This window comes from Microtus ochrogaster, unplaced genomic scaffold (assembly GCF_000317375.1).
Source record: "Microtus ochrogaster isolate Prairie Vole_2 unplaced genomic scaffold, MicOch1.0 UNK6, whole genome shotgun sequence".
Lineage (NCBI taxonomy): Eukaryota > Metazoa > Chordata > Mammalia > Rodentia > Cricetidae > Microtus > Microtus ochrogaster.
The window spans coordinates 5,581,729-5,597,240 of NW_004949104.1; the positions used below are offsets into that span (position 1 = coordinate 5,581,729).

Genomic DNA, 15,512 nt, shown 5'->3' on the forward strand with positions numbered 1-15,512 from the left:
TTGTGTTCTTGAAAAAAAGATTTTGAAACTTTAAAAAGGTGTGAAATAATCAAGGAGAAATCTTATATCTTACAAAAAGATTGTCTTCATTTACCAATGCTGTAGGAAGTGAGAGGCAGTAATAATTTAAAGATGACAAGCATTTTCATACCTGGTCTTGGTATGGCTTTGTTTCATTGGAGTACACTTGAAAATACTAGAACTGGACTTACACAGCAGCAAACTGTGCCACAGCAGCTATTTCTTTTTTCAGGGATAAAAAGACATCTAAGGTATCTGGAATAAATTTCTTATTTACAGATTTAAAAAACAGAAATTGACTTGAATCAATATGAATGTTTGCTCTAAGCTCACACAGGAAGTTAATGGGGACAGGTAGGCTTGAGAGTGGGGTCCTCTGGATTGCATGGCTGTGTGTGTCTCATCTTTACCATTGGTGAGGTATTGACCATAAGTATGTTCTTTGTTTTCTTTTTGTTTCTACTTATTTTATATTAACTGAGAAAGTTGTACTTATGTATTTCAGTATTCATGTATATGTAGTATGTATTTAGGTATATATATATAAAACATATGTGTTACATATATACATATATATATCAGTCATTTAAAAAAGAGACTATGTTGAGAGAGAGCAAGCAGAGTGTGTAGAAATAATTGAAAGGAGAAGAGGAAAGGGAGAAAACTATATAATCACAATTTCAAAAAACAAAAAAATTATAGAAAGAAATATATATGATTTTCAAAGCATTCTACTATTTTAACAGTATGACAGCAACTCTCTTATTCAATATAATCAAGGAAGGTCACCAAAATGTCAGTGGATTAGAAATTTGACTCGTTCAAACATAAAAACACTAAGTGCTTTTTTCAACCAAAATATACATCTTCATAAATGAATTTACATGTAGGGCAAAGGCTTTTTCTCTTAGCTTGTTCCCCTTGACTGGGCTTTCATTCATCTTTCTACAACCACTCACCTGTAGGCCCCCTTTGAACCAGAGGGGACAGACTGAAGACTACTAAGAGTCAGTGTAAGTCCAGGATTCTTTCTGCTTCTCATAGATCTCAAATCTGTAGACATTGCCTCACAGTTTCGTACAAACAATAAAATTATATAACACGTATAGTTTTTTTTATTGATTTTTATTGAGCTCTACATTTTTCTCTGCTCCCCTCCCTGCCTCTCCTCTCCCTTCAACCCTCTCCCAAGGTCCCCATGCTCCCAATTTACTCAGGAGATCTTGTCTTTTGCACGTATAGTTTATAAGCAATAGATATTTATTTTGCATGGTTCTGAGGGATGATAAGCCCAAGGCAAAAGAACTGAGAAGCTCTGTGTCTAATATTTGTCCACTTACTGATTCACAGATGGCATCTTCTATCTGTATGTCAATACAGGAGAAATAAGTTAGCTTTTAGGACCTTTTCCTTTTAATAAAATACTGAACAATCAGTTCCTCCACCATTGTTGACTGGGATTTCTGTCCTGCCCATTTCCCGCAATCATTAAGTCCCAAAGAAATCACACAGAGGTCTATATTAGTTATAAACTGATTGGCCTATTAACTCAGGCTTCTTATTAACTCTTATATTAGCCCATTATTCTTGTCTATGCTAGCCATGTGACTCAGTACCTTATTCGGTGAGGCAGTCACATCTTGCTTCTTCTGTGACTGGGTCAGAACTGCCAACTAGGACTTCCTTCTTCCCAGAATTCTCCTGTTCTCATTGATCCACATCTACTTCCTATCTGGTAGTCCAGCCTATACTTCCTGTCTGGCTACTGGACAGTCAACATTTATTTAAAATATGATTGACATAATACAGACCATTGTCCCACACCACACCATGGTCAAAGCCCCTCTCTGAAGTTCCATTTCTTAACAGAATCATGCTGATTGTTAAGCTTCCACAGATGACGATTTTTGAAACCCAGACATCCGCAGAATAGCACACTTGGACTTTGACAATATTCAATTTTTAAATCATGCTAATTCTTCTGATATATCCTAATTTTTAAATATTTTTATTATATGCACATGTGTGTACATATGTACACATATAAGGGAGTACCCACAGAACCTCAAAGTGGGCATTGGATCCCCTGGATCCATAATTACAGGTGATTGTTAACCATCTGATAAGGATGTTAGGAACCAAACTCCAGTCCTCTGGAAGGGCATTTTGTGTTCATAACAACTGAGACATCTCTCCAGCCCTTTGACTTAATTTTTATAAGAAAATTATTCTAATACTAAACAGGCAGAGGAGATATGATTATGTAGGTAATTTTCCCAGATCAGGGCTTACCCATTGTATTCCAGAATATGCTGACATATGGTTGATGTGGGAAACTCAACTATATAATTTGTGCTAGTGGAAGGACTGCATTCAAGGCCTCCCAGAAAGAAAAAAAGATAGTAAGAAAGGCAGACAGAGAGAAGGAGGGAGGGAGGGAGGGAGGGAGGGAGGGAGGAAGGAAGGACGGGAGTAGGTAAGGGAAGATTATTCTATGAAAGTTTTATTTCATCAAATTCTGTTCAACTTAATGAAAGCACATAATTGAATTAATAGCAAGAGCTGGGTTAATCATGTTGGGTTCAAATAACCCTGACTTTCAATGTGATGAAACTTGAACTTGCAGAAGAAAAAGTGATCATGTTCCTGAAAAGCTGTCAGTGTGTCAGCTTGTTCCTGGACTTGTCAATGATCCCTGAACATGTCAGTGCAATTTACTGATGGAGTTGAAAAACCTGTAATCACTTCAATTCAAGTGGTCAAAAAAGTTCTACTGAAAGCCCACAGAACAATGCCAACACACTTATTAAAAACACCATGAAAAAGGTAGCCATTAACACCCAACCTAGGAATTCAACTCCTCTTGAAATCTTGTCAGAAAATAGACATTTGTAAATAAAAGGGACCTTTTTTGTCTATTTTTTGTATTGACACTAATAGTTAACATTTATTTCCTATTAACTAAAATTAATAAAACTGCAAATGATTAAATTAAATACTGTATTAAATATTAAGAGATATATTCTAGACTTATATGAAATACAATCTCTATCATATGAAAAGAAATCCTTTTTACTTTCAGTGATAAATCTATTAAATCAAATGAGACATTGGACATTTTGTTATGAAATGGGCTTTGTGTTAAGTGATTTTTATTACTATACTAGTTAAACATTCTCAGCACATGTAGAGTGAGCTAATCTAAACTGTGGTGGTTGTGTTGGTCAGGAAGATTAAAGACAGATTCAACATACTATATTTTGAACTTATAATGAGTTCATTGGGCATAACTGACTTAATCATAGGTTGGGAGTTCAGGAAGTACCTGTGCTCAGAGGACAGATGGTCCTGGATCTCCCAACCCAATTTTATTTGGCGCTATATGCCTTTCTAATAGATATAAAGATTTATTTTAGTATATATGAAGTGATACCTCATTTTCTATTTTTTTCAGTTGACTCTCTTTCCTTATCTCTTTCTTTTGAAAATAGTTTTTTTTTCTCACATAATATATCCTGTTTATAGTTTCCCCTCTCTCTACTCATCCAGTTCCTCCCCACCCTCTCTCTCAGCCAGATCTAACTCCCTTCTGTCTCTCATTAGGAAACAAGCAGGCTCCTAAGGGATAATAATTCAATGTAATACAATACAACATGATAAAACAAACAAACTTAACACGTGAGAATTGGGCAAAACAAACAAACTGAACTAAAAGAGCCCAAGAGAAGACACAAGGAAAAGAGATGCACTTGTTTGCACATTCAGGAATCCTATAGAACACTAAACTGGAAGTCATAATATATATGCAAAGGACGTGTATGGTAAAAAAGAGGGAAGGAAAATATAGGAATAAAATAAAAATAATAGGATAAAATTAAAAAAACAAAATTGTATTAGGGTGTCTCTTGCTGTGAAGAGATACCATGATCATGGCAACTCTTACAAGGGATAATAATTGGTGCTGGATTCCAGTTTTGGAAGTTTAGTCCATTATCATCATGGCAGGAATTATAGTAACATTTAGGCACATATGGTGCTGGAGAAGTCGATGAGAGTTCTGCAAAATGATCTGCAGGCGCAGCGAGTGAACTGATACACTGGGAATGGCTTGAGCATTTATAACCTCAAAGTCCGCCTCCACAGTGTCACACCTCCTCCAACAAGGACCCACCTCCTAAGGGTGCCAGTCCCTATGGGCCAAGCATACAAACAGATGAGTCAAACAGGGGGCCAAAGCTACTTAAACCACCACTGTTAGTCCAATTTCAAAGTTCCTGCAATCTCTGAGTCTCAACAATATTTAAAAGTCCAAAGTCTCTTCTGAGATTCATGCAATCGCCTAACTGCAATCCCATATAAAAACAAAATTTAAAAAGTAGATCACAGTCCCTCTCCCCCATCAGCCCGAAGAGCCATCAGGGCTCCCTGACCTGTGGGAAGTCCAAGGACCGCCCACCTCCATCCAGGTTTAGTAAGTTGAGCATCCAAACCGCCCAGGCCCCCCCAAAGCCAGCACGTGCAGTAGGATCAAAAACCCCTTGCCCTTGTTCTTGAGTTCTCTGTAGTCCTCATTGTCTGCTATGTTCAGCAAGTCCGGTTTTATCCCATGCTTTTTCAGACTCAGGCCAGCTGGCCTTGGTGAATTCCCGAAAGAACATCCCCATTGTCTCAGAATGTGGGTGTACCCCTCGCGGTCCTGAGGCGGAAATCCTCAATAAATAAACAAATTAAAAAAAAATAAATAAAAAATAAATAAAATGCAATTGTATAAAAATAAAAAAAATAGTAATAAAAAAAATATTCTGAGAATATTTTTGACTAAATATTTAGACTGGCAAGTTTCCTGTTTCTATTTCAATTGTTCAAAGTATGATCTGGATCATTATCCTAAGGGATACTTATGGATAACAGCATATATTGAATGCAAAATCTGTCTGACCTAGCTCCCCTTGAGCACTGGACAGAGATCAATGCATAACATCATTAAAGAGACTTTTCTTTATTATTCTTCAAAAAAAAAAAAAAAGTAGATCACATACTTCAAACATATAATGGCACAGAATATACATTACCATTCCAAAATGGAGGAAAGGGAGGACAGTGAAGAAGTACTGGACCACACCAACTTCTGCCTTAGTTAGGGTTTCTATTGCTTTGAAGAGACAGCATGATCACAGCAAATCTTCTAAAGGAAAGCATTAATTGGTACTGGCTTACAGCACCATGCAGAAAGGGAGAGTGCTGGAGAAGGAGCTGGAGATCTACATCTTAGTTTTCAGACAACAGAGAGTGAACTGATAAACTGGGTGTGACTTGAGCATATATGAACTCAAAGCTCACCTCACAGTGACACACTTCCTCTAACAAGGTCACACCTACTCCATCAAGGACACACTTCTTAATAGTGTTCCAGTCCCTATGGGCCAAGAATTCAAATACATGAGTCTATGGGGACCATATCTATTCAAATCATCACAAAAATTAAAAACGGAAAAGCTGTGATGTATCTTTATAAGAAAAAAAAATCCCCAAAGATGCCAGTGAATTTGTAGAGAAATCTTTTTTATTTAGTAACTGATTTCTAATTTTTAGCATATCAAGTTTAAAAAAACCAAATGCTGTATTATTCTGAGGTGAACAGTCCCGCAACATTTTAATATCATTTTTGAAATTTTGAATGCATCTTTAAGGTCCCTGACATCTTGTAATTGCAGTGTACCAGATGGTGGTCAGAGCACAATGACACTGTCTGCACATTTGTCCCCCTGAGGTACCTACATCAAAATTCAGAAGTGACAGCAACTTGAAAGTGGATTGCAGAATCAATAGTACATTGCTCTTTTGAGGAATGTGCTATCGCATGTGCTCTGCATGTCACAGAAGGTACTTTTGTGTGGGAATACACATGCATAGGCAGCTTAGAAGTAATATATGAGACTCCGAACTTCCAAACCTTTACCAGTACATTTTACTCATATTTTGGCTTTTAATGATACACAGGAATGATGTGTGTTTAAAAATCATATCTCCAATCTAAAACCTATGTACCCATTTTAAGTACTTATTTTCACCTGTTTAATACATTATTGTAAATCTTACCAATGAGAAATGGGCAATAGCTGCTGGTAGTGGTGCACACCTTTAATCCCAACACTTTTGAGGCAGAAACAGGCAGGAATCTGTGATTTGAGGCCAGCTTGGTCTATAGAGCAAGTTCCAAGACAGGCTCCAAAGCTACAGAGAAGCCTTTTCTTGGAAAAAACAGACAAGCAATAAAAAAAGAAAGAAAAAAGAAGAAGAAAGAAAATATAGAAATAGAAAGATAACTATCGTACTGCTATGTATATGATCAAATGAGATGTACTCATTATCTTAAAATGTTACATACATTCCTATATCTATGACAGTATCATTCATAATACATAACCCACAGAATCAAACAAGGTATCATTCATAATACATAACCCACAGAATCACCAATGAATGGTAAACAGGGAAAGTCCGGCATATATGCAAAATCAAATATTATTCTACCATGAAAATACAAAATTCTGACATTGTCAGCAACATGGATAGAAATGGAAGAAGGCATTGTTTAGGGAAACAAGTCAGAAGACATTGTAAAGCAAACAATACAGATCCTCACTCGATTCTGGAAATAGGCAGTTGGCCTCAAAGAAGAAAAGAATGAGATAATAGTTGCTATCAAAGAACAGAGAGGTAGAAGAACTGGAAGAAGTAAGGTAAGAGGCCCTAAAGCAGAGGTGGCAACAAAGAATTAGCTCTTGTTTTTCATGGCACAATATGGTAACTATTGACCACAGCACCTGTATAATTCAAAATGACCAAAGAATGAATGTTCCCAATACATAAAAAAGATTTAAGTTTGAGGAAACAGAAACCCTATAGCCGTGATATGATCATCACACATATACACGTATCTATTTTTATATTGTCCTTCATTAAGATTTACAGATAGTATTGCAAACAAAGTTTGAGGTAAGGAATACAGTACTGGAGAAATTTAAAAACCACTATGGTCAGTATATGCAAAAGGGCTCTTTCGTAGGTATCACTTAACTAGTACCATGATTTCTAACAATGAAGGAATAATTGGCTCTAAATCAGTGCTCCTGTCATGAATAAGCCTATATAACAACTATGTTCAGAGACTGTCCACACACAGTGCAAGATCCTGATCAAAAAAGCTTCAGAGCCTCAGACCCGGCCAACTGTCTACCCCCCTAGTGAAGATGGATTTCTGTTCGGACTAAAGTTCACTTCATGATATTCAGAATTTGTCTTTACTAAATAATCAGAGTGGAGACACATAAAGTACATGAAATATATAATTAAAAGGACTCCAGAATAGATCACACGGAGATGAGACTCAAAGAGTTTGAACCAGGCTCCTCATGAATGTGTAGCTAAGGACTGTGCTCTGTATGGCCATGTAAGATGTCATACAGCATACAGGTGCTATAAGGTACAAGGTGTAACATTAGTGACTAAGTCTCACTTGTTAAAATGTTAATACCTTGGATACTCTCCAGGAAAAAACACTACTTTTGAAAGAGTGATGTCTGACTCCAGACACAGACAGCAAAGCCAGATGCAGGAGCTTAACAAAATCTACAAGAAGATAGAGTTCAGAAGTTCAATTCCATCAAATTACAAGGTCTGGAAAATGCTTTGGTTGTCCAGACATCTCCCTAATAAAAACTATACCTAAGACTAAAGTTATAGAAGATAGGGATAACAGAACGACATACAAATAGTTTTCAGATAAACCCAGTAATCTTCAGCGGCTTTGTAATGCATTATCCAAAATGATTGCTATATATTCACATCTGTACAAAAACGTGAAAATGTGAGTCATATTCAGTAAAAAAAAAAAAGCTATTAAAAAAAAACATACTCCAGATGGTCCATATGTTTAGCAAACATAGATCTGAAAGAATCTAGTGTGTGTGTGTGTGTGTGTGTGTGCGTGTGTGTGTGTGTGTGTGTGTGTGTGTTCAGAGAGCTACAGAAAAGTATGTTCTAGAAAGGGAAGAAATGGGAAAGGAAGGAAAGGGGAAGGAGGGGAAAGAGGGGACGGGAGCAGAGAAGGAAAGGGAAGAAGTGAAGAGAAGGAAAGGGAAGGGAAGAGAAAGAAAGGGGAGAAGAAAAGAGAAAGAAAGAGAAGAAGGGAAGGGATGAGTGGTTGTAATAAAACAAAACAATGGATTGCACAGCATATGCAATGTTGCTGTGGGATAATGCTCTTGTACCATGTAAAGATTTGTCACTTGTATTGGTTTAATAAAATGCTGATTGGCCAGTAGTCAGACAGAAAGTATAGGTGGGGCTGGGAAGAGGTAAAGCTCAGTCTGCAGTTGCTACCCAGACACAAAGGAAGCAAGATGAAAATATTGCACTGGGAAAAGGTACTAATCCATGTAGCTAAACATAGATAAGTATTATGGGTTAATTTAAGTTGTAAGAGCTTGTTAGTAATAAACCCGAGCTAATAGGCCAAATAGTTGATAATTAATATAAGCCTCTGTGTGTTTCTTTGAGACTGAATACAAAAATTGCTGCATTAATCAATTAATTTATTTAGCTGCGACAGTGATGGCTTGTGCCTTTAATCCCAGCACTCTGGGGGCAGAGGCAGGTCGATCTCTGGGAGTTCGAGGTCAACCTGCCTGGTCTACAGAGTGAATCCAAGGACAGCTAGGACCAGGACAGCTAGGACTACACAATGAAACCCTATCCCAAAATACAAGGAAAAAAATTAATTGAGTTATCTAATGGGATAAAAGTTCAATATGCAGAAAATAACTTTTATGCCTACACACTACCAACTAATTTTAAAAGAAAATATTTAAAAGATGAAGATCATTTGTAAGCCATCAGAAATGTTATTTTTAAGAATAGGCTCATTTTGTAAACTCTACATACTAAAATGACAAAACATCACTGAAAGAAATCTAAGAAGACCTAAGCCCAATTAACCGAAGAGAAATATAAGGTTCTTATATTATATTATGTTCATAACTAGAAACCTATATATTGAAATGTCCATTCTCCCTAAATTATCCTGTACAAAATTATTACAGAAATTAACATTTTTCTAACTCTTCTATACCTGAAAGGTTTAAAATAGTAAATAGTAAAAATAATTTTGAAATTGAGAAAAGTAAAATGATAACATCATCTGATTTCTGTCAAAACAATATTAAAAATTTATAAAGGTAGAAAATATGTCATGATAAAGAGTCCAAAGCCCTACACACATAGTCAAGCAACTTTTAACAGAACCTCTGACATAATTTGTTCAAGAAACATCGTCATTTCCTCAAAAGAAACTACAGAATATCTATCTTGTCCTCCTGCCTCATTCCAGGCATGAAACTTAACTGGTGGTCTAATACATCTGACTTTATACATGAAAAAAGAAAACCCCTAGAAGAAAACACAGGAGAGAATTTTTGTAAACTTGAGATAGACAACGACTATTACATAAACTGAAAACAGACACAAAAAGTACTGATGAAGAAAGAAGCAAAACTGGGCAGAGAGTTTTATAAAAATTAAAAAGTTTTGACAGGTCTAGGATTAATCAAAAATGAACATAGCCAATTTGTAGACATGTGGAGTCAGAGTATATTATAGTATTTCTGATTTGTTAAAATTTAATGTATTTTAATATGCATTTTTTTGTCTTCATGCATGTTGGTATACCACATGTGTGCCTGGTGCCTAAGAAAGTCAGAGAGAGCATAGGAGGCCCCAGAGACTAGAATTACAAATTTATTAGACACCTTGATGGCACAGTTTCCCAATAAGGCCAGAAACGGGCTTTGAATGCCCTGGATCTGGAGTTAAAAGTAGTTGTGAGCAAACCATCATGACTGCTAGATATCAAACTTGGATCTGAAAGAAAAGAAAGTGCTCTTCACCACTAAGCCATCTCTCTACCTTCCAGATCTGAGTTTAAACATTGCATTAAATAGTATTCTTTAAATCAGTGTTTGAGTTTGCTGTCATCTCTTATTTGCTTTCTATTGCTCTTAATGTAACACCAACCAAAACTAACTTGGGGAAGGAAATGGCTTATTTAGCTTTGCTCAGTTTGCTTTCTTATGCAACTCAGGAACACCTGCCAAAGGGTCAAAGGATGGTGCCCTCCTCCCTAAGAGTGGACTGAACCCTCTCAAATCAGTCATCAAACAAAAAAGTGGCCCCACAGACTTACTTACAAATGTGATGGAGCCATTTCCTCCGTTGAGGTTTCCTCTTCCCAGATGTCCTTAGATTGCATCAAGCTGACCAAAAAACAAATAAGGAACTAACCAGCACATCATTCTTTCCAGCTAAAGGAGGCTGGATCCGTAGCTCTGGAACCCGTCTTTTCCAAATCCTGAACTCTGCATCTCCAATGAAATCCCCTGTTCCTTTCCCAGTTCTTCCTCCCTTCACCAGAACCTGAACACTCTCTAGTCTGCAGCATGGGAGTCAGCAGAATGTGTGGTCAGCAGGGTGGGAACAATGATGGGATCCCCTTGGCTTTGTTCCTCCTCTTAGAAATTATTTCCGTGTTCCAAATCCCAGACACCATTATCTCACCTGTTTTTTTGTTGTAGAATATTATTTTAATGTGTGTTACATTTGTTTATGCAGTGGACCATTTGTTTAACAATGTAAAGATGTGCTGCTTTTGTTTATTCTGCATTTAACTCTCTGAAGCTGTAATTCTTTGGCTGTCTAAAACACCTAGTGGTCAGATAAAGAGCTGAACGGCCGATAGCGAGGCAGAGGAAAGGATAAGCAGCGTTGGCAGGAAGAGAGTATAAATAGTAGGAGATATCTGGAAAGGGGGAATGAGTTAGAACAAGGAGAGGGGAGTGTCAGGGGCCAGCCACCCAGCCAGGGATGGAGCAAGAGTGAAAGTAAGAGGTACCGAAGTAAGAGAAGAAAAATTCCCAGAGGCAAAGAGCAGTTGGGATAATTGAAGTTAAGAAAAGCTGATTAGAAACAAACCAAACTATGGCTGGGCATTTATAAGCAAGAATAAGCCTCCATGCATGTGGATTTATTTGGAAGTTGAGTGGCACCCCCACCCCAAAAAAAGTAAAGAGCAAAGAATAAAAACAACCTATTTTGTCTAATGTTCCAGTTGCTTGTGAAAGATAGATAATTCTGATCCGTGGAGCTAAAAGCAAAATCACTTGCAAGAGCATTTTCATCTCTAGTGTTTGCATCTTTAAAGCTAGGTGAATGTGACAAGAATTTCATGTGCCTTGGTTAATAGCAATTTAAGAGAGATGGCTATGGAAACATCCTCATGATATTATATGATTTAATCTATATTAACATTTTGCAGGTGGCCTGGAGACCAGGTTTGGTTTGGTTTTGTTGATGCTGCTTTAAAAAGAAAGTCTGAGATGTTTGGTAATGACTTATAAGATTTTATGTGAATTGCACTGAGCTGAAGTTATGTACAGTGTTCAAGTGTGTGACTCAGATGGTAATACGGTTTATAACTAAAGATTCTCAATGTTTTTGGATCCCTTGAGTGATAATAACAGTATTTCTATCCCATGGAATTATGAAGGCACATTCTCTGTGCATAACGGAAACTAGAGAACATTTAAGGGAGCCAATTTCCTTTTTAAAATGGCAACAGCAACCTTGAAAGACAGTTGTTGATTGCCTTGGCAGGTTACTTAGTCTAGGGTTAGTAACCCGTCTGGCAGTTCAGTTATTCCAGGGTCCCGGAGAGGCACTATCTGGAAGATAATGGGCTAGGAGACAAGAAGGAGGCTAAGCTGGGGTTCCTGTCAAAGCCTCCGTTTATTAGAGATGGGGTGCAGCTTATATAGGGTAAGGAGTTGGGGGATGGGCACAGGGGCCTGGGCTCTTGCTACATGGTTCACGTTGGTCACGTGGTCTGTGTTGGTCACGTAGGCAGGAGGTTATCTTCGGTCAGGTCACTGTAGGCCAAGAAGTCACGAGTTGCCACACCTAGTTCCCTAGATAGTTTGGGCTGAGAAGTCACGAGTTGACACACCTAGTTGCCTAGATAGTTTGGAATGTGGGGTGGGTTCCACTAACAGATAGCTCTCCACCAGCCAATTTGGGTGTGGGGTAGGCTCTGTCAATAGAACGATTCCTAACACAATTATGGGTGTGGGGTTCTCTGCAGACTCCCCAGGGTGATGGTTCCTGCAATGATTTTAGGAGGAAATTGGCTCCTAACAGACAGTTAATCATTAGTTTCTAGTCCAGGAAAAAAGCAGCATGGTCTAGACTCAGAGAAAGACAGTCAGTAGACCTCGGAGTCTAAAGGGATGTTCAAGAGCATGGCAATGAAGTGCGCCAAGAAAGACTGTCTAGCGTCCAGAAGGCGGGGGCAGCATCGTTGCCCATGCTCATATGTGAGCATGCACAATTCACATTCACCTTTGTTGGTATACAAAAACAATTGCCTCCCCCCCCCCACTAGTGGGGGCTTGTTGCTTTCTAGAGGAAGAAATCACTCTCTTTCTGTTGTGGTCAGAGTCTGCATATAATTGTAAAAACAATATATTGTAAAAACAGGAGAAAGCAATAATTGTAAAACAAATCAGAAAATAAAGAATTTATACTCATTAACTATTTCCAAAGAGACAATAAGCATTGTTTAGATTAATTTTGATTAAGATAATTGTCTTTTTACTTTCCCTTATTGAGCAGATAGAAAAATCTTTAGTATATCCTAACGCTGTGGCAACCTATATTTGCTAAACACCACCATCAAAGAAACTGCTACCAGTCAAAGTATGAGAAGAGGCCCATTCATTAAAATGTTTTTGTGTTTTTTTATCCTTGCCGAGAATGCCAGCCAACCCCAACTGTGATGTGCTTTATGATATAAACACAGGGAGGTAAACAATGACCACCAGTTAATTTCCATCCCAATGCATGACAGAACATATCATGAAACACAATCACTTGATCTAGGGATCACCGGGTCATGGTTTCTACATCACTCCAAACAGTAGCCTTTTATTTTCTGGGAACTGCTTTAAATTTAGACCAAATGCAGAAACAATTGCCTCTTAGTCACAGGTATTGAAACCGGAAGGCTCTGTGGTAGAACGTAGAGGAAATTTGGAAAAGACTTACACAAAACTGGCATTGATGAATCAAAGATACATGGCTCACATATTTTTTCTGGTTATTTTAGTGATACTTTTTTTATATGCTTTATGCCAAATATTCTACTTTTGAAAGAAGTATATGATTGCCGAAATTACTTTTAATAACATTTTTATACTTTGAAATTTCCGTACATCTATATAATATATATCTATCCACCATTATCTCCTATCAACTTTCTACCATCCAAGGCTCCAGGAACTTGGGGAAAGAGGAAGTAGAATGGATGTAAGAGCTGATGAGAAAGAGAGCTTGGAAATGCTGATTTTTTTTTAAATTTTATTTATTTATTATGTGTACAATATTCTGTCTGTGTGTCTGCCTGCAGGCCAGAAGAGGGCATCAGATCGCATTTCAGATGGTTGTGAGCCACCATGTGGTTGTTGGGAATTGAACTCAGGACCTTTGGAAGAGCAGGCAATGCTCTTAACCACTGAGCCATCTCTCCAGCCCAGAAATGCTGATTTTTGTACATAAGTAAACTACAATGCACAGGCATTGACAGGAACAATTGTTATTACAGAAAATTTGCAAAAGGTCAAACTAGTCAAAATCCCAGCATAGGTAAGAGAGGGATCCAGGACCACACACCTATAGACAGTTGCAGGCTGCCAAGAAAGGATGGGCTTCTTAGTTACTTTTCTATTGCTGTGATAAAACACCATGACCAACTTATTAAAGAAAGTATTTAACACAAAGCTTAAAGTTTCAGAGGGCTAAAGCATGATTGCAGAGCAAAGACTTGGCAGCAGAAAAAGATGAGAGCTAACATCTCTATCTGTAAAGTGGAGGCAGAGACACAGAGAATGGCACAAGTCTTTTGAAATTTCAAAGCCCACCCCTAGTGATACATCTCCTCAAACAAAGACCAACACATATCAATCCTTCTCAAACAGTTCCACCAACTGGGGACCAAGTATTCAAACATATAAACCAATGGGGGCCATTCTCATCCAAACCACCACAGGGAATCTCTCTCCTTTGTGGAAGTGGCCTTTGTGGTAGGTTGATTTCACCCCAGTAGATGGCCATTTACCTGTGAGCATATGGCATCCCTAAGTGTCTGGCCTCCTTTAAAGGTATATTAAAGCAGTAAAAGTCAAGGGAATTTGTGATAATTTTATTCAAATATTTGATTGTTTATAAATCACTAAGTTCTTGTCTGAATTTTGTAAAGGAGATTAGAAAGATTTTTTTTTTTTTTAGTGGAGAGGAGATAATCTCATGCATTAGCTCTATATTTCTACAAAAAGCCAAAAAAGTCAAAAAAAGGCTAAAAAACTTAATTAATTATGATATAACAAGGTTCTGTGGGATGAAGAGCACTGCTGCTGGTCTCACTGGGATTCTGTGCATTAGTAAGACAATGACATGACTCATGATAGACATTTCCGTGGCCTGAACAGTTACTAGTCTGCAGCCTCTGTAGAGATGCCTAAAGAGACAAAGATGATCAGGCTTCTTATTGCTGCATGGTCTTTAATTCTGGGCTCTTTCAAATGATGGCTGAACCAATTCAAAGAATAACTGAATTTATAAGTCCCTTTGAAACTTCCACAAAATCTGAGGTACCATGTTCCATCAATCAATGATGGTCAAAGTCAATCTGTATACAAATGACAATAAATAGGCCTTTTAAAAAAACTATGAAGAATTCACAGCTATTTGTAATCTACTACTTCATATACCAGGATCTTAAAAACTACTTTTAGAAGTATATAATGAACATGAATAATCACAAGGCAAAGCACTACTGAATGTTAGAATAGGGCAGTTAATTTTGTTATTATGTGCATGAAATCTCACATAATATTCATTATAATACTAAAATTATTACAAATTAATGACAAGATTTATTGTTAGATATAAAGAAACTACAGTATATAAGAGATTAAATAATTTGCCCAAGATCATGTAGTTTGTAAGCATTAAAGCAAAATTTAGACCCAAACAGTTGAATGAATTCTGAAATCAAGTGTCTTGAATAGCTACAATAATTTGTGTAATATATAGTCATAACATTGTGTAAATTTTCAATTACTATAAGTTCAGTGATTCCAAACAATAAAAGGATAGTACACAGTACCGTGGGTCAGAAATTATAGTCAACACATTTGGTTTCCCTGTTGTGGGATCCACAAGGCAAAATTAAGGCTCAACTATTATTCACACTTAGTGTTTTCTCAGGCTTTCCTTTGGCAGCAGTTGACTATACCTAGAGGAAGTTTGTTCCCCATAAAGTAGCATGTGACTAGCGGACACCATCCATATGATTCAGGAAAACCTCCCTATTTTAAGGCATA

General features: G+C 37.3%; 1 pseudogene; it reads left to right on the forward strand.

The window, feature by feature from the left end:
• Window positions 1-2,254: 2,254 nt before the first annotated feature.
• On the forward strand, window positions 2,255-2,406 carry LOC113458185 (annotated as a pseudogene).
• Window positions 2,407-15,512: the final 13,106 nt, after the last annotated feature.